General features: G+C 49.6%; 1 protein-coding gene across 1 annotated transcript in view; it reads left to right on the forward strand.

Annotated features, from left to right (window-relative positions):
* The first annotated feature begins 21,983 nt into the window (after positions 1-21,983).
* Positions 21,984-26,386, forward strand: part of LOC137537117 (oocyte zinc finger protein XlCOF7.1-like) — a 67,568-nt gene continuing 63,165 nt past the window's right edge. Inside the window, exon 1 of the mRNA XM_068259251.1 lies at positions 21,984-22,019. The gene's annotated coding sequence lies outside the window, so the exon portion shown is untranslated. The remainder of the gene's footprint in view (positions 22,020-26,386) is intronic.

The following is a 26,386-nucleotide window of genomic DNA, read 5'->3' on the forward strand; positions in this document are numbered from 1 at the left end:
AGCACACACTGCTTGTAACAGCCGGGACATGCTGGAGGCAGCTGGGGCAGATGGCTGGGATAGCAGAAGTGCAGAGCCTCAGTCAGCAGCACACACTGTGCCTGTAACAGCCAGGACATGCTGGAGGCAGCAGGGGCAGATGGCTGAGATAGCAGAAGTGCAGAGCCTCAGCAGCACACACTGTGCCTGTAACAGCCGGGGCATGCTGGTGGCAGCACTGGCAGATGGCTGGGATAGTAGAAGTGCAGAGCCTTAGCAGCACACACTGTGCCTGTATCAGCCGGGACATGCTGGTGGCAGCACTGGCAGATGGCTGGGATAGCAGAAGTGCAGAGCCTCAGCAGCACACACTGTGCCTGTAACAGCCGGGACATGCTGGAGACAGCAGGGGCAGATGGCTGGGATAGCAGAAGTGCAGAGCTTCAGCAGCACACACTGTGCCTGTAACAACCGGCACATGCTGGGGGCCACAGGGGCAGATGTCTGGGATAGCAGAAGTGCAGAGCCTCAGCAGCACACACTGTGCCTGTAACAGCCAGAACATGCTGGAGGCAGCAGAGGCAGATGGCTGGGATAGCAGAAGTGCCTCAGCGGCACACACTGTGCCTGTAACTGCCGGGACATGCTGGGGGCAGATGGCTGGAATAGCAGAAGTGCAGAGCCTCAGCAGCACACACTGTGCCTGTAACAGCCGGGGCATGCTGGAGGCAGCGGGGGCAGATGGCTGGAATAGCAGAAGTGCAGAGCCTCAGCAGCACACACTGTGCCTGTAACAGCCGGGACATGCTGGAGGCAGCAGGGGCAGATGGCTGGGATAGCAGAAGTGCAGAGCCTCAGCAGCACACACTGTGACTGTAACAGCCGGGACATGCTGGAGGCTGCAGGGGCAGATGGCAGGGATAGCAGAAGTGCAGAGCCTCAGCAGCACACACTGTGCCTGTAACAGCCGGGACATGCTGGAGGCTGCAGGGGCAGATGTCTGGGATAGCAGAAGTGCAGAGCCTCAGCAGCACACACTGTGCCTGTAACAGCTGGGACATGCTGGGGGCAGCAGGGGCAGATGGCAGGGATAGCAGAAGTGCAGAGCCTCAGCAGCACACACTGTGCCTGTAACAGCTGGGACATGCTGGAGGCAGCAGGGGCAGATGGCTGGGATAGCAGAAGTGCAGAGCCTCAGCAGCACACACTGTGCCTGTAACAGCTGGGACATGCTGGGGGCAGCAGGGGCAGATGGCAGGGATAGCAGAAGTGCAGAGCCTCAGCAGCACACACTGTGCCTGTAACAGCTGGGACATGCTGGAGGCAGCAGGGGCAGATGGCTGGGATAGCATATGTGCAGAGCCTCAGCAGCACACACTGTGCCTGTAACAGCTGGGACATGCTGGAGGCAGCAGGGGCAGAGATGGCTGGGATAGCAGAAGTGCAGAGCCTCAGCAGCACACACTGTGCCTGTAACAGCTGGGACATGCTGGGGGCAGCAGGGGCAGATGGCAGGGATAGCAGAAGTGCAGAGCCTCAGCAGCACACACTGTGCCTGTAACAGCTGGGACATGCTGGAGGCAGCAGGGGCAGATGGCTGGGATAGCAGAAGTGCAGAGCCTCAGCAGCACACACTGTGCCTGTAACAGCTGGGACATGCTGGAGGCAGCAGGGGCAGATAGCTGGGATAGCAGAAGTGCAGAGCCTCAGCAGCACACACTGTGCCTGTAACAGCTGGGACATGCTGGAGGCAGCAGGGGCAGATGGCTGGGATAGCATATGTGCAGAGCCTCAGCAGCACACACTGTGCCTGTAACAGCTGGGACATGCTGGAGGCAGCAGGGGCAGAGATGGCTGGGATAGCAGAAGTGCAGAGCCTCAGCAGCACACACTGTGCCTGTAACAGCTGGGACATGCTGGGGGCAGCAGGGGCAGATGGCAGGGATAGCAGAAGTGCAGAGCCTCAGCAGCACACACTGTGCCTGTAACAGCTGGGACATGCTGGAGGCAGCAGGGGCAGATGGCTGGGATAGCAGAAGTGCAGAGCCTCAGCAGCACACACTGTGCCTGTAACAGCTGGGACATGCTGGAGGCAGCAGGGGCAGATAGCTGGGATAGCAGAAGTGCAGAGCCTCAGCAGCACACACTGTGCCTGTAACAGCCAGGACATGCTGGAGGCAGCAGAGGCCGATGTCTGGGGGTGGCTGTTACTCCAGGGACTCCCCAGCTGTTAGCCATCTGTTAAGGCTCAGCATGTGGCACATGTACTCTTGGTGGGGGCGGGGGTTGGGTTTGTTTTAGTGGTTATTTGATCATAGCATAGTGAAATCTCTTACACTGAGATTGCAGATTAAAAAATAAATTATATTAAAAAAAAAGCCTTAACAAATATAGAGCATTCCTCAAGCATTCCGGGTTGCTCCCATATTTCAAAAACATACAGATAAGTCAACTGGCTTCCAGTGGTACATAGCAAGGAAATGAGCAGCGCTACTTAAAAACAGACTAGTGCCTACCTGCAAAAGAGTGCAAGCCCCACTTGTGGGGTCGAATACACACCGAGCATACACATGACCTGTCTACCACTAGAGGAGGATGTTGGTTTCCATTAACAGCTTGCATGCAACCTATTAAGTACTCGTCCCTCCCACTGCGAAGAAGTCAATCCTCCATGAGAGGGGCCTAACACTAACTAAATCCTAACCTATGTATATGCATAGCCTGGGTGCGGCTAATCAAATAAAATCGAAAATTGAAAATTGCGCAAAAGGTGGATCAGCGCAACACCAGGCCGCCTCCGAATGGCCTCCTTCAGAGATGCGCTGAGCCCCCCCAGGAACTACAAACGCACCTTGAACCCAAACAGAAGCTCTGCATATACACCAAAAGCATGGTTTTAAGTGGGAGCAGCTGACCAAAAACGAATTACATTAGTACATAGCAAGGAAATGAGCAGCGCTACTTAAAAACAGACTAGTGCCTACCTGCAAAAGAGTGCAAGCCCCACTTGTGGGGTCGAATACACACCGAGCATACACATGACCTGTCTACCACTAGAGGAGGATGTTGGTTTCCATTAACAGCTTGCATGCAACCTATTAAGTACTCGTCCCTCCAACTGCGAAGAAGTCAATCCTCCATGGGAGGGGACTAACACTAACTAATTCCTAACCTATGTATATGCATAGCCTGGGTGCGGCTAATCAAATAAAATTGAAAATTGCGCAAAAGGTGGATCAGCGCAACACCAGGCCGCCTCCGAATGGCCTCCATCAGAGATGTGCTGAGCCCCCCCAGGAACTACAAACGCACCTTGAACCCAAACAGAAGCTCTGCATATACACCAAAAGCATGGCTGTTAAGTGGGAGCAGCTGACCAAAAACGAATTACATTAGTACATAGCAAGGAAATGAGCAGCGCTACTTAAAAACAGACTAGTGCCTACCTGCAAAAGAGTGCAAGCCCCACTTGTGGGGTCGAATACACACCGAGCATACACATGACCTGTCTACCACTAGAGGAGGATGTTGGTTTCCATTAACAGCTTGCATGCAACCTATTAAGTACTCGTCCCTCCCACTGTGAAGAAGTCAATCCTCCATGGGAGGGGACTAACACTAACTAAATCCTAACCTATGTATATGCATAGCCTGGGTGCGGCTAATCAAATAAAATTGAAAATTGCGCAAAAGGTGGATCAGCGCAACACCAGGCCGCCTCCGAATGGCCTCCATCAGAGATGCGCTGAGCCCCCCCAGGAACTACAAACGCAGCAGTAGCGCTGCTCATTTCCTTGCTATGTACTAATGTAATTCGTTTTTGGTCAGCTGCTCCCACTTAACAGCCATGCTTTTGGTGTATATGCAGAGCTTCTGTTTGGGTTCAAGGTGCGTTTGTAGTTCCTGGGGGGGCTCAGCGCATCTCTGATGGAGGCCATTCGGAGGCGGCCTGGTGTTGCGCTGATCCACCTTTTGCGCAATTTTCAATTTTCGATTTTATTTGATTAGCCGCACCCAGGCTATGCATATACATAGTTTAGGATTTAGTTAGTGTTAGGCCCCTCCCATGGAGGATTGACTTCTTCGCAGTGGGAGGGACGAGTACTTAATAGGTTGCATGCAAGCTGTTAATGGAAACCAACATCCTCCTCTAGTGGTAGACAGGTCATGTGTATGCTCGGTGTGTATTCGACCCCACAAGTGGGGCTTGCACTCTTTTGCAGGTAGGCACTAGTCTGTTTTTAAGTAGCGCTGCTCATTTCCTTGCTATGTACTAATGTAATTTGTTTTTGGTCAGCTGCTCCCACTTAACAGCCATGCTTTTGGTGTATATGCAGAGCTTCTGTTTGGGTTCAAGGTGCGTTTGTAGTTCCTGGGGGGGCTCAGCGCATCTCTGATGGAGGCCATTCGGAGGCGGCCTGGTGTTGCGCTGATCCACCTTTTGCGCAATTTTCAATTTTCGATTTTATTTGATTAGCCGCACCCAGGCTATGCATATACATAGGTTAGGATTTAGTTAGTGTTAGGCCCCTCCCATGGAGGATTGACTTCTTCGCAGTGGGAGGGACGAGTACTTAATAGGTTGCATGCAAGCTGTTAATGGAAACCAACATCCTCCTCTAGTGGTAGACAGGTCATGTGTATGCTCGGTGTGTATTCGACCCCACAAGTGGGGCTTGCACTCTTTTGCAGGTAGGCACTAGTCTGTTTTTAAGTAGCGCTGCTCATTTCCTTGCTATGTACTAATGTAATTCGTTTTTGGTCAGCTGCTCCCACTTAACAGCCATGCTTTTGGTGTATATGCAGAGCTTCTGTTTGGGTTCAAGGTGCGTTTGTAGTTCCTGGGGGGGCTCAGCGCATCTCTGATGGAGGCCATTCGGAGGCGGCCTGGTGTTGCGCTGATCCACCTTTTGGCTTCCAGTGGTGCTCACCGCCAGGTCGTGATCACGCTTACGGGTGGATTCACAACCATTTTGACGCATTCCGCCTCGGACACGCTAAGCCGTGAATAGATTTTCAACCACGAAAATCTACTTCGGCTTCGCGTGAATGCGGACAGAAATCCGCATTCACGCTCGTGAAACCCGGCGCTGAAGTCGTGGTTAGCGGAAATGCGTCAAACTATGCGGAAGTGACACATTGCAGGCCAATCAGAGGGCCCCAGCAAGGCCCTAGCAACCAATCACAGGAGGGGAGCTATGCCCTCCCCTCCTGAATATAAAGCGGCAGCCATGATGGAAAAGCTCTGTCCTTGCTAGACTGTGGTGCTGAGAGGATTCTCTCCAGGCCATTGTTGTTTGAGCAAGTGCATTTATTGTGTTAAAAACAAAACGTTTTTTTTTTGCTAACACTGCTCTTATACTGTACACAGTTAGCTAGTCAGTGAGTGATTGCTGTAGTTAGTTGTAGTCAGTGTAGTGTAGTGGGAGTGTGGGAGTCTAGTGATTATTTAACTGTGTGTAGTGCAGGCAGGTTCAGTGCTGCAGTGTAGTCAGTGTAGTGGGAGTGGGGATTATCTGTGTGTAGTGCAGGCAGGCAGGTTAGTGCAGCTGCAGTGTTCACTTGCATATTCCAGTGACAGTTATACACTTGTACTATTTGCAGGCAGCCAGTCACACCGCCGGCGCCGCCACTCTCTGCCAGCACTGTTCATTCATTCTGTCAGTGACCTTGTGCCGTGCCCAGTGCCCACTGCTCGCTCGCTGGCATATGAGCATCTCATTACACAGTGTGACATCCTTGTGTGCCCACTGCATCCTTCAGTGACCTAGTTGTATATCCAGTGCCCACTGCTGTGCCCACTGCATCCTTCAGTGACCTTGTACTGTGCCCACTGCATCCTTCAGTGACCTAGTTGTATATCCAGTGCCCACTGCTGTGCCCACTGCATCCTTCAGTGACCTTGTACTGTGCCCACTGCATCCTTCAGTGACCTTGTACTGTGCCCACTGCATCCTTCAGTGACCTAGTTGTATATCCAGTGCCCACTGCTGTGCCCACTGCATCCTTCAGTGACCTTGTACTGTGCCCACTGCATCCTTCAGTGACCTTGTACTGTGCCCACTGCATCCTTCAGTGACCTAGTTGTATATCCAGTGCCCACTGCTGTGCCCACTGCATCCTTCAGTGACCTTGTACTGTGCCCACTGCATCCTTCAGTGACCTTGTACTGTGCCCACTGCATCCTTCAGTGACCTAGTTGTATTTCCAGTGCCCACTGCTGTGCCCACTGCATCCTTCAGTGACCTTGTACTGTGCCCACTGCACCCTTCAGTGACCTAGTTGTATATCCAGTGCCCACTGCTGTGCCAACTGCATCCTTCAGTGACCTTGTAATGTGCCCACTGCATCCTTCAGTGACCTAGTTGTATATCCAGTGCCCACTGCTGTGCCCACTGCATCCTTCAGTGACCTTGTACTGTGCCAACTGCATCCTTCAGTGACCTTGTACTGTGCCCACTGCATCCTTCAGTGACCTAGTTGTATATCCAGTGCCCACTGCTGTGCCCACTGCATCCTTCAGTGACCTTGTACTGTGCCCACTGCATCCTTCAGTGACCTTGTACTGTGCCCACTGCATCCTTCAGTGACCTAGTTGTATATCCAGTGCCCACTGCTGTGCCCACTGCATCCTTCAGTGACCTTGTACTGTGCCCACTGCATCCTTCAGTGACCTTGTACTGTGCCCACTGCATCCTTCAGTGATCTAGTTGTATATCCAGTGCCCACTGCTGTGTCCACTGCATCCTTCAGTGACCCTGTACTGTGCCCACTGCATCCTTCAGTGACCTAGTTGTATATCCAGTTCCCACTGCTGTGCCCACTGCATCCTTCAGTGACCTTGTACTGTGCCCACTGCATCCTTCAGTGACCTAGTTGTATATCCAGTGCCCACTGCTGTGCCCACTGCATCCTTCAGTGACCTTGTACTGTGCCCACTGCATCCTTCAGTGACCTTGTACTGTGCCCACTGCATCCTTCAGTGATCTAGTTGTATATCCAGTGCCCACTGCTGTGTCCACTGCATCCTTCAGTGACCCTGTACTGTGCCCACTGCATCCTTCAGTGACCTAGTTGTATATCCAGTTCCCACTGCTGTGCCAACTGCATCCTTCAGTGACCTTGTACTGTGCCCACTGCATCCTTCAGTGACCTAGTTGTATATCCAGTGCCCACTGCTGTGCCCACTGCATCCTTCAGTGACCTTGTACTGTGCCCACTGCATCCTTCAGTGACCTTGTACTGTGCCCACTGCATCCTTCAGTGACCTAGTTGTATATCCAGTGCCCACTGCTGTGCCCACTGCATCCTTCAGTGACCTTGTACTGTGCCCACTGCATCCTTCAGTGACCTAGTTGTATATCCAGTGCCCACAGCTGTGCCAACTGCATCCTTCAGTGACCTTGTACTGTGCCCACTGCATCCTTCAGTGACCTAGTTGTATTTCCAGTGCCCACTGCTGTGCCCACTGCATCCTTCAGTGACCTTGTACTGTGCCCACTGCATCCTTCAGTGACCTTGTACTGTGCCCACTGCCACCTTCAGTGACCTAGTTGTATATCCAGTGCCCACTGCTGTGCCCATTGCATCCTTCAGTGACCTTGTACTGTGCCCACTGCATCCTTCAGTGACCTTGTACTGTGCCCACTGCATCCTTCAGTGACCTAGTTGTATATCCAGTGCCCACTGCTGTGCCCACTGCATCCTTCAGTGACCTTGTACTGTGCCCACTGCATCCTTCAGTGACCTAGTTGTATATCCAGTGCCCACTGCTGTGCCCACTGCATCCTTCAGTGACCTTGTACTGTGCCCACTGCATCCTTCAGTGCCATTGTACTGTGCCTGGTGCATCCTTCAGTGACCTTGTACTGTGCCCACTGCATCCAGTGATTCATTACTAGCAACATGTCTGGCAGGGTTTCGCGGGGTGAGAGGAAAGGGAGTTCAATTGCCTCAGCCACTTCTGGGACTGCTCCACGTCCAGGGAGAGGACGCCCAGCTGTACGTGGTCGTGATGCAGCAGAAAGGGGGGCAGCAAAGCCTGGGCCGAGTCAGCGGACGCCATTGTCCAAATATTTTAAAGTTTCTGGTCCCCGTGTGGTGGTTGAGCAAATGGAACCTGCACTCTGTCTGCGTTATCACTGCCCGGGTCACCGGGTGCATTTAATTTTTTGGCCAGCACTATGACGCTGTGCTGCTACTACTACCACCAGTATGTTGCCATGGTCCTTCTGTGCTGCTGAATTGACCGCCTGCATTGTCCTCCTCCTCCTGACTCACTCGCTTCCACCAATGTACTCTGTCTGCGTTCACACTGCCCGGGTCACCGGGTGCATTTAATTTTTTGGCCAGCACTATGACGCTGTGCTGCTACTACTACCACCAGTATGTTGCCGTGGTCCTTCTGTGCTGCTGAACTGACCGCCCGCATAGTCCTTCTCCTGACTCAGTCGCTACCACCACTGCACTCTGCGTTCACACTGCCCGTGTCCACTGACAACTCTGCTGTGATGTCATTGCTAATTGCTGCAAAAAAAACAACAACAAAAAATTACAAAAACCTCTCTGGGGCCTTTTTGGCGTCAGCCACTCATCCTCCTCCAGCGGTACCTTCGCCACCAAGTGCCATTGGAACTCGCCTTCACCTCTTTGACTGCTTAACGCGTATATCCCTTTTTAAAACCACTTATTACCAATTAATAGCCCCATTTAAAGTGTTGATTTCACTTTAAAATCCATTTTCTCTAGAAAAAAAAATTTGGGGGAATTTTTTATGTTGAAGTTATGTTGCCCCTTATCACCTCGATAATCCATGCAATTTGGGGGATTGTAGCATGTATGGGGGCTTTGTTATTAACGTTAAATGAAAATCCGCCTCCGGGCGGGAATCCACGCGTGATTACGCCATTCACGGCAGAAAATCCGCGTGGTTGCGTGGACGCGGACGAAAATCCGCATGCGGCGGGGCCGAATGCGGATTTTTTTTTTGCAACCACGCGGATTGCCGAATTCGTGGATGAGGCACATCCGAGCATCCCTGCTGGCTTCCCCCTAAATTGGCCCAAGACTGTGATACATACGTGGATATAGGACTAAGGTAGGGATTAGATCGTGAGCCTCTCTAAGGGACATGTAAGTGAAAGACAATATACTCAGTACAGCACTGCGGAAGAAGTTGGCGCTATATAAACACTAAACAGTGTTCTCCCCAGAATTTTTTTTCCAGCCGTGTGGCATGAAAAAGTAGCCGGGTGGGGTGCGACGGGGGGAATGCAGGTCAGATGAACTCTGCTTACAGCATAGGTGGAGGATGAGGCGGCAAGCAGATGACAACTGGGTGCTCACGAGTCTGGGGAGAACACTGCAGAGGTTGTGATTGGCTGGCCTACTGATGGCTGGAGCTGGGCTAGTGACACAGAGACAATACAGTCCTACTCCTGTGACTGGAGATACACACCTATGTTGAGTGCCCCTTTACACACAGTCAGCAGGCAGAGGCTGTGATTGGCTGGCCTGCTAATAGCCTAGCTGAAGCTGGGCTAGTGACGAGTGACACATTACAGGCAGAGGCCTCGCTTCCCCCACAACACAGCCGTAGAGATGGCCCAAACTTCCGATTTTTGGTTCGCAAACTTACGTGAAACGTTCGGTTTGCGCAAACTTTTGCGAACCACAATAGACTTCAATGAGGTAGCGAACTTGGAAAACTAGAAACACTTATGCTGGCCAGGAAAGTGATGGAAAAGATGTTTCAAGGAGTCTAACACCTGGAGGGGGGCATGGCGGAGTGGGATAGACGCCAAAACTCCCGGGGAAAAATCTGGATGTGACGGAAAACAGCGTTTTAAGGGCAGAAATCACATTGAATGCTAAATTGTAGGCCTAAAGTGCTTTCAAACATCTTGCATGTGTATACATCAATCAGGGAGTGTAATTAGAGTACTGCTTCACACTGACACACCAAACTCACTGTGTAACGCACCGCAAACAGCTGTTTGCGTTGTGACGGCCATGCAGGACTGGTGCGCACCATGGCAATAGTGCAGGCCATGGCGGTTTTTAAGCCTGTATGGTCACCGGGCTGTAGTATCTCAATTATAGAACAACAGTGACTGTCCAGCTGATCAAATTTGGTCTGTCCACAAATAATCAACGACCTTATTATCTCGGATGTGCCCCCCCACCCCCTCCCCCCCCACCCGAGACACTCATATAGCCGCCGGTCATTGCTTCATTGTGATACGCAAGCCCCTTCACCGCAGCAAGGTAATGATCACGAAGGGGAATTGGCACATGTACATGCCTTTTGTTATGTTGTTGCAGCTGCAATGCAGCCAGAAAAATTAGGCAGGCATGTACACCAACCAGAAAAATTATTATAGCGGCCGCTGCAAGCAGCGGCCTTAAAAATTCAGGAATCCGCCTGGAGTCCTGGACCCTGTTGGTGGTGGTGGAGAGGGCAGTCAAGCGGACTGCAGGCAGAGATGCTGTGTGGGGTCTGACTTAGTCTTTGGGCGGGCAGTAACCCTACGGGATCCATGCCTCATTCATTTTGATAAAGGTGAGGTACTGAACACTTTTGTGATTTAGGCGACTTCTCTTCTCAGTGGCAATGCCTCCAGCTGCGCTGCAGGTCCTTTCTGACAGGATGCTTGAGGCAGGGCAAGACAGAAGTTGGATGGCAAATTGGGACAGCTCTGGCCACAGGTCAAGACTGCAGACCCAGTAATCCAAGGGTTCATCGCTGCTCACAGTGTCTACATCCACACTTAAGGCCAGGTAGTTGGCTACCTGCCACTCCAGGCATTGGTGGAGGGTGGTACCGGAAGCGCTAAGGCGAGGCGTTTGACTATAGAATGTCCACATGTCCGACATCACCATGAGATCGCTGGAGTGTCCTGTCCTTGCCTGCGTGGACATGGAAGAATGATTACTGGCAGTGGTACCTTTATTGCGATGTGCTGTGACATCACCCTTAAACACATTGTAAAGCATAGTTGCCAGCTTGTTCTACATGTGCTGCATCCTTTCTGCCTTCAGGTGAGTTGGTAACATGTCCGCCACTTTGTGCCTATACCGAGGGTCTAGTAGCGTGGCCACCCAGTACAGCTCATTCCCCTTGAGTTTTTTTATACGGGGGTCCCTCAACAGGCTGGACAGCAGTTAACAAGTATGCACGGAGTGGTATTTCACACTGCGTGCGCTCATGTAGGTGGGCGGGTGTACAGTGAACAACAGGTAGGTAGGTATATGCAGTGATGGCGGGTATTACAATGTGCACCTGTCAAACACAGACAAGTACCGGACAGGCACAGTGACACTGTGTGCACTCACGTAGATAGGTGGGTGCACAGTGAACAACAGGTAGGTAGGTATATGCAGTGATGGTGGGTATTGCAATGTGCACCTGCCAAACACAGACAGGTACCGGACAGGCACAGTGACACTGTGTGCACTCATGTAGATAGGTGGGTGCACAGTGAACAACAGGTAGGTAGGTATATGCAGTGATGGGTATTACAATGTGCACCTGTCAAACACACAGGTAGTCACTGAATGTGCTGGGCCTGGCTGGCAGAGGCACACACAGTAGGAATTACCAAGGCGGTCTATGCAACATAAGTGTCAGTGGGACACACAAAAAGACAAAAAAAAAATAGATCACAAGAACAAGATTAGCTCTCAAAAGCGCTGTTGTGGGGTGCTTTTTTAGCAATAAGAATCAGGAATGAGCAAGCTAAGAAGCCTAACTAAGCTTTCCCTATGAGAGTCTGACTGTAGCAGCAGCAGCAGCACCAGTCCCTTCACTAATTACTGCAGGCACACGCGCGAGTGAAAAGCTTGACACTGCCCGCCTTTTATAAGAGGGGGTGGGGTTCCAGGAGGGAGTGTAGCATAATTGGCTACAATGTGCCTGCTGACTGTGATGTAGAGCAGTGTTTCTCAACATTGTATTGGTATGTACCCCTTTAGAAACCCTGTACTCACCAAGCATAGTAAACATTTTCACAAGTACCCCTTGACAAATATATATTTAATCCTAGTACATGATAATTGGTTCTAAACCATTTCCAAGTATTTACTATTGCTTTTAATTAGCTAAAATACTAATTTGGTGTTGTTTAAATAAGATATATCATTTTCTAAAACTCTACATTTTTTATTCTTGGTTAAGTATATCAAGCCCGAGTACCCCCTGGAACCATCAGAAGTACCCCCTGGGGTACGTGTACCACACGTTGAGAACCTATGATGTAGAGGGTCAAAGTTGACCCTAATGATGCACTATGGGGGAGAACCGAACTTCCGGAAAAGTTCCTGGTTCCCCACGAACGCGAACCACCAAAGTTCACCGGCGAACCGTGTGGGCCATCTCTACACAGCTGCCCTCCCCATGTCTGGGCTCAGAATCCCATAATGGAGATGAGGCTCCTCCGTCCCCTACACAATCCCCAGCTCCCTCCTCCACTCCGGAGCATTCCCGGAATCTGCCCCCCAACCTGGCTACGCTCCGTACACATTCACCTCTGCACTCCCTGCGGAGCCACAGAAGCAACCACCACCGACAGTACGTCGCAAGTTAAGCTCGGCGTGCCAGCTGACGTCACCCTGCGCATCGAGGGCTACACAGAATCTGCCCGTGGCTGCAGATTGGCTGACAGGCGCGAACAATAAGGTGCCCTGCGGATTCCTCCCACTAGGCCACCCCTGCAAGGGCAAGCTGGTTGACCAAACATGGCTTAACTGACAGCTGGAGAACAGTACAGAGCCGGGCATGTAGTGACAGCAGGGCAGGCAGTCTCATCAGCCGGGCCGTAATTTATTTTACCTGAGCGCTCTGCCTGGCTGATTGATCCTGGGGAGAACACTGCTAAATAATAATAAAATCTTCACACATCTACCCAACTGTGTACTTTCCAATAGTATTGTTTTCAGGGTTCTGTTACCTGCCACACACTACAAACAGATTTCAGCATAAAAGCTATTGGAAATTTGTGGATCCACCTCTGCCTGCAAGGCCCCCAGATCTCCCCATCTATATGTGGAGGCCGTGGTGAGTATTGCAGGCTCACCTTGTTCAATTGTGTGCTTCCTGTTATGTCCCATGTCTTTCTCTATTGCCAGTGGGGTGCCTTTACCTGTACCCGTGACCCCATCGCAGCTACATGACATCAGTACATGTGGTGGTGTCACATGGTGCACTCACCCACATTGGCAACGTAGAAAGATGCAGGACACAGGAGGATGCAAGCCAGTGGACTGTTTGGTCTGCAGTACTCACCACAGCCCACGTGAACACATTTTAAATGGAGGAGAAAAGCTGGAGGTCCTTCAGTTGTCGGGAACTCTGCCACGGCATGCCCTTTTGAGGGCCAGATGTCAATGCCACAAATCGACTAATGAATGGAGGCACCCTTTAAGGGTAAGCATCCCTTGGGACTGTGGAGGGAACCCCCCTGAACCAAACTGTTAATTTTGGAGGGATGTTTTCCCTCCAAGTTTTAAAATTTGAATGAGATACTGCTCTGGATTTTTCTATTTGCAGGTCATCTGGATTTAAGAACTCTCACTGGCTGGGACTCCCTGGTTGTTTATAGTGTCATACCCAATCAGCTCTCGGCTGGGGCTATATATGCTGGACGGATCCCCTGGCTGAGCTCACCCTTTCAGGAGCCGAAGATCTGTCTGAGCCTCTGTGAAGATTTTCAGCCTGCTTACTGAGCTGCTGCGCCGGGTCCAAGCTGAGGATGGGCAAGAGTGGATCCGGGCTTGTCTCCAGTCACCTGCCTCCCGGTCCCCTATGGATGTCCTCTCATCGCCTGGATGTGCCCCCCCCCCCCTGGATCGCTCCTCTCTGCGGTTGCAGATATCCTATCCGACGATGAAGATGCTGTTGCTGCTGGCCCGCCTGTCCCCGCCAGCGAAGCGGAACCTCCGGCACTTCCGCCATTGAAGAGGGGACGGATTTCCAGGATGCGCCCTGCTGAGGAGGCACCTCTGGCCAAGCGCTCCAGGAAGCCGAGAAGGCTGTATTCTTCTGCTACGCAAGGCGGAAGTATGGGCGATCCTACTACCCTACCTCGACAGAAGGGGAGGAGCCTAGGGCCGGTATCGGCCGGGTCCCGACGGCGCCCTGGGGGTAAACCTGCGCAGGCTGCTCGCGGCTCCGCTTTTAAAAGAGCTAGCGTCGAGCTGCTGAGTGCCCCAGGTGTTACCCCTCCTGCACCTGTGAGTTCTCCTGCTCCTTTGGTCCCTCCTAGCTGTGCTGTGCCAGACGTGGTGGTTCCTGCTCCTGACACAGGCATCGGTAAGAATAATTTTTCTGCTCATTTTGAAAGTATTGCTGGGTTGTTAGAAAAAGTGTTAGATCGGCTACCCCCTGCTGTTTTACCCTCTCCTTCTCCGGCTCCCTCTCCTTCTTCGTCCCCCTCTCAGGTTCCCATTATTACTCCTACAAGTGTGTGGCAGCCTGCTACACAGGAACTGCAGCTATCTCAGCCCAATATCAGATCAGGGATCTCTGAGCAAGTTTATAAAGAAGCTTTGTGTTGTCCCATCTCTCCTTTGGGCTACCATTTATCCCCGGCAGTTAAGGAAAAAATCTGGAAGGGAGAATACATTGACATTCTCTTTCTTCTCCCATTTGCAAAAGATTACTCCAAAGAGAAAAAGGATGGGGATGATGAGCGTAAAAGGACTGTTCCACGCTCTTTTAATAACTGGCTGCAGGCTTTCTCTATTTATGCCGGGGTCATGGGGGAGAAGAAACCGGAGCTCTGTTCATCCCTTTTCCAGCATCTTGATATTGTTTTTGAAGCTTATCGTAATTTCGGGGGTTTTGGCTGGTTAAACTATGACGAGGGTTTTAGACAGAAGCTGTCGGTTTACCCTGATTTAAAATGGGGTCTGAAAGATGTAGGACTTTGGTTAATTATGACCCTCCCGCAAAAAACACAACCGCAAAAAAAATGGCCTTTTGTCTCGAACAACAACAGTACCTACAAAAAAGGTACTTGTTTTTTATTTAATGAATCCCAGTGCCGTTTTGCAGCTAATTGCAAATATAAGCACGAGTGTGCATTTTGCGGGGGTAAACATCCTATGCTGCGTTGTTTTAAAAAAACTCCAGCAGCGACCTCAAGCTCAGCAGAAAGAGCCATTTCTTAAAGTACCAGACACCAGTGATCTGGTCAAGGGTACTCCCGTGGCTAGAAGCTTACCCAAATCCTATGAGCCGCAAATTGCTGAATGAAGATTTTACTAATGGTTTTTCTATCCCCCCCTTTGAAGGTTTAGGTTTGTGGCGGGCGGAAAATATTAAAACCATAGCCCATCTCCAATCTATAGTGCAGCAGAAATTGGACAAAGAAATAGAGGCGGGCAGGGTGGCTGGCCCTTTTGTTTCCCCTCCTTTTGAAAATTTCCGACTATCTCCTATTGGATTAGTACCCAAGAAGGAGCCCCGGGAATACCATCTAATTCATAATCTTTCCTTCCCACAAGATTTATCAGTAAATGATAGCATCTCCCCGTCGGAGGCTACAATTTCCTATCTATCATTTGATGGAGCTATCAGTACTATAAGTAGATTCGGTCCAGGGGCACTGTTAGCGAAAGCTGATATTAAAGCAGCGTTTAGACTCTTGCCTATTTCCCCCCCTTAGTTTCAGTTCCCAGGGTTTCCAGTTCAATGGCCATTTTTATTTTGACAAAGCCCTTCCCATGGGTTGCTCCTTGTCCTGCCGATATTTTGAATGCTTCACCACATTCTTGAGCTGGGCGGCTAACCAGGGTCTCCACGGGAAAATACTTCACTATTTGGATGACTTTCTAATGGTTGGCCCCCCAGCTTCGGAGTGTTGTGGCAGGCTTTTAAATAATTTCCAGTCTCTTATGGAACATTTTGGTGTTCCTTTGGCCCAAGAGAAAACCGTAACCCCCTCCACCTCCCTAATTTTCTTAGGCATTACTATAGACACTATGGCCAGGGAATTTAGACTCCCCCAGGAAAAGATCTCTAAACTCCAGTTATCTATTAATAAAATGCTCGGGGCAAGAAAAGCCACGGTAGGACAGATTCAGTCACTTTTGGGCCTGTTGGCTTTTACTACCAGGATTATGCCTATGGGCCACGTGTTTTCCCGCAGGCTATCTTTATCTATAGCAGGCCTCAAATCCAAATTTCGTCACGTCCGACTTCATAGTGAAGTTAAGCAAGATTTACTTGTTTGGGCAGATTTCTTGCAGCGGGACAACGGGAGGACTATGTGGCAGCAACCTTTTGCGGCCGCATCCGCCCTCCAGTTGCATACTGATGCAGCAGGTTCCATTGGTTACGGGGTTGTTTGGGGGCCTAATTGGTCAGCGGACACATGGCCTGAAGAATGGGTCACATCCGGCCTCACAAAGAGTATTGTGCTTTGTGAATTGTTCCCAGTGGCGGTAGCATTGGCATGCTGGGGCCCCCTGTTTTGCAATAGGCAAATCCTATTCCACTCTGATAACAAAGGAGTAGTATATGCCATCAATTGCTTGGCTTCCAAATCCCTTGCGGTTATTACATTATTACGTTTCATTGTGTTATTCTGCTTGGAATACAACATCTGGGTAAAAGCTCAATATGTTCCTGGTAAATTAAACATAGTCGCTGTAGCTTTATCGCGTCAGCAATTCCACAGATTCCGTGCCCTGTGGCCAGAAGCGAGCCCCTTTGGGACCCAATGTCCGAGCTGCTTATGGAAGTTGGTTTGAGTCCTCTTGAGGTACCTTTAAGAGCTTCTGTCGCTTCTAAAACTTGGACAGCCTACTTGGCTGCATTCAATGAATGGTATGTCTTTTGTAAATATAAACATGTTTCCCATTGGTCCGATGAAGTAAGTTTAATAACTCAGTTCTTGGCGGTTTTAATTACTCAAAAACGGTCCTTTTTCACACTGTCTAGAACAATATCAGGTATCTCATTCTTCAGAAAATTGAAGGGTGCTTGCCCATTTTCATCTTTCTTTATGGTGAAACAAGTACTGAAAGGGGTGCGGAGATCATCTCCAACTCAGGATTCCAGAAGGCCGATCTCCTTTGAAATGTTGCTTAAACTATTGCACACTGTGCCACTGGTTTGTTTAAATGCATATGAATCCCTTCTGTTTCAAACAGCCTTTGCTCTTGCCTTTTTCGGAGCATTCCGCATATCGGAACTGGTCTCCAGGTCCAGGCATGCGCAGACGGGTATCGAGACGGTTCAAATTGCCCATGACGAATTACGGCTTTTCCTCCAAAGGTCCAAAACCGATCAGCAAGGTTTTGGTAGTTGGATCTCGTTGCATGCCCTTCACGGTTCGGTAGCTTGCCCGGTCGGGCTCGCCAGGAAATTTGCATCCTTACGTCCGCAAGGTGGCGTTTTTTTATGCCACGAGGACTTGTCCCCCCTCACCATCTTTCAATTTAATGCGGTTCTTGGCCTAGCAAAGAAAAAATTGGGGTGGGACAATTTGAACATCACTTCACACTCCTTCCGCATCGGCGCAGCAACGGAAGCGTCGTCTCGGGGCCTTACGGAAGATTCCATCAAGGCTATTGGCAGATGGGATTCTTCTCGATTTAAATTGTATATCCGTCCTAATTTGGTTTCCCACTAAATTAACGATTTCTTTTTCAGATCATATATTCCAGGTCTGGATCATCGGACATTCGTTCGTATTTTGGGCTAACAGACGTGCTTTGATTAGGCCTTACGGGTCTAACCTAGGCCTACCCCTGTCCCGAGCCAACATCACTTGGGGTGGTGTTCGTGGCCAGCAATGGGATGCGGTATGTGAGAAATCTATCCAAATGCGCAGTTCATTCCCCTCAACAGACTGTATCATCAGTGGCGTAGCTAAGGAGCTGTGGGCCCCGATGCAAGTTTTACAATAGGGCCCCCCCAAGCACTCTATACATAACAATTGATACGGCGCACCAAAACCTGCCAAGGACAACTACAGTGTCAGAGGAGCAAGAAGGGGGTGGGGAACAGCTTGTTACTGATTACCAATATTCAAAGTATTTATAGAAGTGATTATTATGAGCACAAGACCAATAGAGAGCTATTTCTGTGGTTAAGGGAGGACCCTATGGGACCCCTCTGGCCCAACGACCCCCATGCGGTCGCAACCTCTGCACCCCCTATTGCTATGCCACTGCCTCCTCATCTTCAAGTCATCACAACTGTAATTTGATCTCTCAGCTGTGTCAGCACAGAAATTCATCAGTCTCTGCAAACACAGCTAATATATAAACACAGGATGTTAACCCTTTGTCTGCTTCTATGAAAGCAGGAAGTAGACACACTGCAGATGTATTGCAGGAGTTCTGTAAGCTGTAACAAAGACATTTTTCTGTAAAGGCGATTATGCTGTTGCTTATCTCTTAGAGCAGAGAGGAAGTTCTGAGTTCAGGTCCGCCTTGTGGATGATCCTTCTGCAGCTAACTCAGGTCATGTGATCACATGTATACAGGATTATATTTTATAACACTAGAAATCACAGTTTGGGGAGAAGTCTGTGTAACAAAGTCCTGCTGGTCTCCTCTCCTGTAGGAATGTATTCTCTCTGGCTCTGGCAGCTCTCTCAACAGTCAAAGGCACACAGCTCTGCTCTAGGTAGATGGGAGGAGCTAGGAGAGATCAGTGAGTGAGGGGGCAGTACAGGCTGCGGAGAGTGATGTGTCTGACACTCACCGCAGTTATAGATAGAGAGCCTGCTACAGCCAGGCCAGCCCAGCCAGCACCAGGGGAGAGAGCGAGTGATGTCATAGTCACAGATAGCAGCATACCCCCCAACCGTCCCGTTTTCGTCGGGATTCTCCCGATTTGGGGGGGCCCTCCCGCTATCCCGGGCCCCCCCTCTCGAATCCCGGCGGCTGGCAGAGAATAGAGGCGGAAAAACTGATCGAGGCTCCAGCCGCGGTACTGAGGGATGCGGGAGCCCGGCTTCAATACTTCCTCCCTCCCTCCCTCCCTCTGTGAATGCCCCCTAATGTGTGTCCGTGTGCCCCCCTCTCCTCCCCTCCCTATAGGCAGAGTGAGCGCAGCGGAGCGGGCAGTCGGGTCCTCTTACCGCTGGCTGATGCACGCGTACTGTCTCTGGCATCCGGCCTCCATGTGCTTCCTGTTTACTATGACGTCACAGGAAGCACATGGAGGTCGGATGCCAGAGACAGTACGCGTGCATCAGCCAGCGGTAAGAGGACCCGACTGCCCGCTCCGCTGCGCTCACTCTGCCTATAGGGAGGGGAGGAGAGGGGGGCACACGGACATACATTTGGGGGCATTCACAGAGGGAGGGAGGGAGGAAGTATTGAAGCCGGGCTCCCGCATCCCTCATTACCGCGGCTGGAGCCTCGATCAGTTTTTCCGCCTCCATTCTCTGCCCAGGCGCCCCCCCCCCCCACCTAAAAGTGGCACCCTCCTCCCCACCCACGGTGACGGGCATTCTCCCCCCCTCCACTGACAACCCCCCTAATTAATCACATAAGGGGACACTGGGGGCACATTAGGAGGGAGGGAGGGAGAAGCTTAATAGCGTCCATGCGGCATCCATGCCGCATCCGCATCCCCGGGCTGGTGCCTCGATCGGGTTTTCTTTCCCCCCCCTCGGCCACCCTCACCACCCTCCTCCCCCTCCCACTGGCACCCTCCCTTTCGGGACTAATTAATTAAAATTTTTTAATAAAAAATAAATTTAAAAAAATAATAATAATAAATTAGTGGGCGTGGCTATGGGGGTTGGGGGCGTGGCCCGGGGCGTGGCCTAAGTGTCCCGCTTTCGACACTTAAAATGTTGGGAGGTATGGATAGCAGTAGTGACATGACATGAGTCATCTCATCTCGCCTGGCTCCACCGCTGACTCTGACTGTCTGCTGCTGACGATGGGGAGGACGGAGGCGGAGCCGAGGGAGAGATGACCACCACGAGATTGTCTGCCTGAGCCGCTGCTGCGCAATTAGTAAGGATGCCGCCCGGCCCGGCAGCACCCACACGCTCCCGTCCTCCTCGCAAACACAAATCATTACAGTATGCAAACAGGGATGGGGGGCCCGGCGGCCGGGCCCCCCCTCGAGGCTTCAGGCGGGCGGGCCCAGTCGCGCATGCGACCGCTGCGACCTCTATTGCTACGCCCCTGTGTATCATCATTCACGCAGGTGGCAATGACGTTGGCTCTATCAGTGCAATTGAACTCTTGCACTGAATTAAATACTATGCTCTCCGTTTAAAAAGCATGTTCCCCGGAGTAATTTTGGTATTCTCCAAGGTCATCCCGCGTCGGGTCTGGCTTTCCCCCAGGAAACTTTCCTCTTCCGGGTGAGAAAACGCATCAACAAAGCATTAGCTTCTTTCCTTCCTACCCTAGGGGGGTTTTCTTTCAGGCATTTGGAGCTGGAAGAGGGTCACCCGGGCCTTTACCGCCATGATTTAGTGCATTTAAATGAGATCGGCCTTGATATTTTTAACTTGGGTCTCCAGTCCGCGATTGAGAGGGCCGCGGTGATGGGGGGTTTGACGGCCTTTTAGGACCGGCGTGTGGGGGTGTCATCCCCGCTAGATTGTTTTGGGACTATTGTTTCGTTATTTAAGTATGGTTTGCCTCCCTGGGCCTTTCCTGCCGGGACGGCTTTCGTTATTGTTGGTTTGTTTGTTTACTCTTTGTTTGTTTCCAAAACAATCAATAAAAAATAATTTTTCTTACAACCCCAATAAAGAAAAGGCCGCGGCCGATATTTATGCACTAAAGTCCTGTTGTTCATTCTCTATTTATTGTTGGAGCTATGTACTCTTTGATTGCTTGAAGGGGGGTGAGTTCTCTCCTACGGTCCCATGTATGGTGTGGCAAAACCTATAATATTGCTATGCTGTGTATTGTAAAATGTAATGTTTCTGTATCATGTGTATTGTGTACTCTGCTTAGAGGCCAGCTAATTGAATTAAGAGCTTCTATTGTTGCTGCCTTATGCTGGGAATACAACATACAATTTTCTGTTAGATCCTTCTGTTAGATTTTTCAGTTAGAATGCATAATTAGATTATTTTCTGTAGAGACTGATCATTATCTCTGGTGCATTGTCTTCTGTTTATCTCCTGCTGAGTAGAACAATGCCTAATTGCTCAGCAGATAGATGGTAAGATAGATAAATTTCCAACATGTTGAACTTTATCTGGCAGGTAAATCTAACAGAAAATTGTATGGTGTATTTCCAGCATTAGATACCTGCCGGTGACACCTGCTGAGTTGTCTATGGACTTGTTTATTTACTGAAACAATATCTAACAGAAAATTGTATGGTGTATTTCCAGCATTAGATACCTGCCGGTGACACCTGCTGAGTTGTCTATGGACTGAAACAATAGCCTTGCTGGAAGCTTCTGGAGACTCCTATTGTGATATTGGCTTTGCTGGAAGCTTCTGTGTAATGCCTATAAGAACCAGGTGGCTGTGTTTAGAGGCAGAATTGTGCTGGACTTGTGAGTGAACAGTTGTTGCTGTGTATTTATCGATGGAGTGTTGGATTTGTACTATTGCATGAGATGGAGTGTTTTCTACTGCTGGAGATGGAATAAAGGAGATATCTTCGAACTATTGATCTGCTCGTGATATACAGATACTCTTCTCGTCACATATGGCACCTTTACAATTCTACTTACCTGTGTACTGGCCAACAGTATTGTTTAGATTATAAAACCATTGTCTGCTCTGTCACTGCACTGATATTGGTCAATTGGTTACATTTTTGTGTAATCCTTACACGACCTAATTACTACTACTACTACTATACTGTCCCAGTGTATATACACACTTTTTCCCGACATGCCCGTGCTAAACAGGTCATTATTGACTGAATGATTCCACAAACAGAGGTTGCAGTTAGCCTATTTCCCACAAGATGGCGATCTCACTTCTCCTAAGTTGGAACGCATGGCCAAGAAGATGTTAATCCATAGACAGGATGTGATGTAACATAAGGAGGAGAAGTTGCACGAGGTAGAGGGCAGAAACAGTTGGGAGAGGTAATTGTGTGATTGTTGTTATATCTTGAGCAGAGCAGAGCAGAGGTCGGGGTGGACATACTTTGTTACAGAAGAGGTCATAGCTTCAAACTGTCCCTCTTTTGGAGGGACAGTCCCTCTTTGGAATCCCTGTCCCTCTGTCACTCTTCCTTCCTCATGTGACCCTCTTTCAGGACTGATGGACAGATCTGTGTAAATATGTGTATTTTTCTAAGGGGAAAAAGTGTTTTATTGACGATAAACTTTATTCCCATTCTTTAAATTGATATATTACTCCTTTTAAACGTTAATATGAAGGAAAATGAACCAGAATAGTATGGACCAGTGTGGTTTGAAATATAAAACAACATATTTATCTTTTGAAATCGTCATGGTATTCATGACTAGGCGTGTGCAGGGGGCATGACTAGGGGTGTGGCAGGGGCGTGGCTTGAGTGTCCCTCTTATATCAAAAAGTTGGGAGGCATGAGGAGGTGATAATACACCTGTCACTATCCTGATAATCCCCCTTGAAGAACTTGCCATACAATAGACTTTTACAGTAGAATCCCTTTATTGTAAACTCCAAAGGACCTATATCAGGATCGGTCATACATTGTATATTCATAAAGGCTCATGGTCAAGACCTGAGGATAGAGTTTACTATATCAGAGTTTACTATAACGAGATTCTGCTGTATATAAACTAGCTAGTATCTGCATGCCATCCTCCCACCATCCATGCTGCTGGCCGCTTCCCTCTGATCTATCCCCACTGCTGATTGGCTGCACTCAGGCTTTGCTATGCACACAGACTGCTAGCCGCGGTGGCAGTTCCCTTCTCACAGCGGTGCAGTGATTACCCATTTGTCTCCCTGCCACCAATGCTGTCTAGTGTGACTCTGATACTTCCATCCGCAGCTGTTTGACCGCACCTGGGAACAGTCACTTGCTACAGAAACCGCCAGCCGTAGTGGCAGCAGCGATTAACTGGGATATGCAGGAGGATGAGGTGAAGGAGGACACAGAGGTGATATAGGGGGCCCCTCATCAGACCAACACTGACCAGCAGGGCTGTGGAGTCGGAGTCGGGGCAATTTTGGGTGCCTGGAGTCAGAGTCGGGAAAAAATGCACCGACTCCGACTCCTAATGAATTTAAACTGTAATTAAAATAGAAAACATGATAAAATGTTCTATTTCTTAGATAATAGTCATCATAAATAATTTATACATACAGTAATAGCTGTGCTCAGTCCACAAAAATGAAATAAACCAATCAAAATTAGTTACTTGTGCTGCTTCAATAAAGCAGTCCCCATATTTTTAAAGTCAGATAAACATATCTGATTGTGACTGTATATATGATGTGTACACAGGAATCTCTTATATATACGAAATAACATCTATGCTGTAAGAATAAAGCCTGATGTGTAGCCGTGTCACTAATAGAGATGGTCAATGAGATGGAAATAATTCTGCGTCGCACTCTCTTTGCACTCTCTTTGCTCATGAAATCAAATAATTTGATATGTTGTTAAAATTTGGTTTGGGGACTACAAATTAAATGGTACCTGAGAAGGATGAAAGGAAAAGTTTTATACATACCTGGGACTTCCTCCAGCCCCCTTCAGGCTAATCAGTCCTCGCTGGATCTTCTGCTATGAGTCCTGGTAATTCAGCCAGTCGGCGCAGTCCGGCCGCATGCCGCTTCCACAGCCAGGAGCATTCTGCACATGCGCAATAGTGCTGCACAGGTGTAGTACGTTCCCGGCGGCGGAGTGTTTGCATGCGCACTACGCCCGACTGGCTCAAGTACCTGGACTCATAGCAGAAGATCCAGGTGGCGAAGGAGGACAGCGAGGGACTGATTAGCCTGAAGGGGGCTGGAGGAAGCCCCAGGTATGTATAAAACTTTAATTTCATCTGTCTCAGGTTGACTTTGTTACACAGTAGTACTATACTCTACATATGCACTCTCCACAGAGCTGCAGGGAATCCACTGAGAATGTTGTGCACATTGAACACAGAGGTGTTGTCTATCACCCATAAACCTGGTTCAGATTGTGCATGAAGAATGTGTAATAGAGGAAGAATCTCCTTATTCCCCTGCAGAGTACCTGCACATCACTCGTACATGTACCCACAGTTACATTGCCTAGGGCCTGATAGATGTTCTTTGTTCCGGCCTGTACCTTTTACAAGTACTCTTACCAAGGACTAGTTTTAGTCTATGACTAAAGGGAATAAATATGGCAGTCTCCATATCCTTCTCACTTCAGTTGTCTTTTAAAATTCCTAAGCGTTGGCAGTTAAGAGACGAAGTTCATGTTACATACTCTCAGTCAACAAGATTGTAATATGCAAATTAGAGGAGTCGGAGTCGGTGGAATCCTAAACTGTGGAGTCAGAGTCGGAGTCGGTGGATTTTTGTACCGACTCCACAGCCCTGCTGACCAGCCAAAGGACAATGTGAGCTTTACACACATCTACAGGTGGCTTAGGACCTGGAAACCGATTGGCCCGTGTGTACATGTGCCAGACAACACGCTGCTTTGTGGAGCCTGGCTGCTACTGTTCCTGCTGTCGTTACAGCTTTGTGTGCTTATGCATCCTTGTTCCTGGCTGCTCTGCAATTTGTACTTATATGGCCATATGGTCTGCTCAGCTTTATTGGAATATCTGAGCTGGAGAACTGTTGCCTTTTTAAAAGAATCGTTACAAAGTGGAAAGTCGGGGAAGTTAGATGCAGCTTTACAAACTCAGCGTTCCAGTATACTGCATTGGTTCCTTGGTGGGGCCCATCTGTATGACTGGCCGGCATGTGTGATTGTTGAGGAGGTTGGCATGTTTGTGTAACAGCGCTGTTATTTTAATTAATTTATTCACCTACTTACATTTGATTTTTTATTGATTTAAAGTGTACCTGAGATGGGGCCACATGGATAAATTATACATACCTGGGGCTTCCTCCAACCCCTCCGGCCTGAGCGCTCCCATGCCGTCCTCTTCTGACTCCCCGTTTGCCCGAAATGGCCTTGGAAATCCTCCAGTTGGCGCAGGCGCAGTCTAGCCAGCCGCACTCCTCCGTCTCGCTCCAGTCGCCAGGAGCTTTCTGTGCCTGCGCAATAGTATGGTGCAGAACGCTCCCGGTGACGTGAACGTGGCATGCGTGGCCAGGCAGTGCATGCGCAGTTGGCGCGGGACTGGAGGACTTCTGGGGCCAATTGCGGGTGAACGGGGAATCAGAAGAGGACAGCGTGGAAGGGGTCAGGCCGGAGGGGCTGGAGGAAGCCCCAGGTATGTATATTGTTTGTCTGTGGCCCCATCTCAGGGTTCCCTTTAATGTCCGCATACACCAATGATGTGAATGCATTGTAACCAGCGAGCTTATTGACTATACATTGTTGTGCATTATCTGTAGGTGTCTGTTTGCGCTATCAGTTATGTTATAGTCATTGATTTTGATTGTTTGTATGCTCACCATTATTTCTGATCAATAAATGTGTTTTTTCCACACCGGTGGCTGGCTAAGCATCGGATTCTTTTGGCCTAGACGACATTGATGTGTCAGCCGGGGCATATACCCACAGTGGGTGAAACATTTATACAAAGGAGGTGTGTCCTTATTTTACTCCCCCAACTTCCAAGTTTTCCCTGTACCTGCTGCTATGCTATGACTTGTTTGCCAGTTTTCTAGTGGCTCCCCTACATGTGCCATAGATAATGGCTGGCATCGCACCTTCCTAGTAATAATTCAGTCACATCACAGAGACAAGAGAAGATGTATATGGAATACAGCCATGTCCCTCCAGTGCTGGCATCTCACCTTCCTAGTAATAACTCAGTCACATCACAGAGACTAGACTACATGTCCCCCCCTGTATCCCCCAGCAGTCCCATTATCCTCCAGTTTGTAATGTCCCCCACCCTGGTAATGCCATTTCTTACCCTGTATAGCCTTGGGGAACTCCAACATTGAGGTGTCGCGGAGAGGAGGTGTTGCCGGAGTAGGTGACTCTGAAGGTCCTATCTGTGGGGTAGGAGGAAAGCCCAGGAGAGTGCAAGACCCTGAATGCCCATGGATGCCCATTATCCACCAGTATGTAATGTCCCCCATCCCAGTGATGCCATTTCTTTCCCAGTGTAGCCTTATCCTCCCGGTGTCCCCCAGCATTTCCATTATCCTCCAGTATGTAATGTCCCCTTATTCCAGGAATGCTATTTCTTTCCCACCTCCGTGCAGATTAGTATAAGGAAGGAATTACATTGGTTTATAGCTAGCTGTCACAGTGTGCTCCAGTCCTCTGCTCCCATTAGCCTCAGTCTCTGCCTCTTCTCTCCTCATATCCTCATCCATCTACCTCTACCAGCACTGCTGTAACATCACA

The sequence above is a fragment of the Hyperolius riggenbachi genome, chromosome 10, assembly GCF_040937935.1.
Source record: "Hyperolius riggenbachi isolate aHypRig1 chromosome 10, aHypRig1.pri, whole genome shotgun sequence".
NCBI lineage: Eukaryota > Metazoa > Chordata > Amphibia > Anura > Hyperoliidae > Hyperolius > Hyperolius riggenbachi.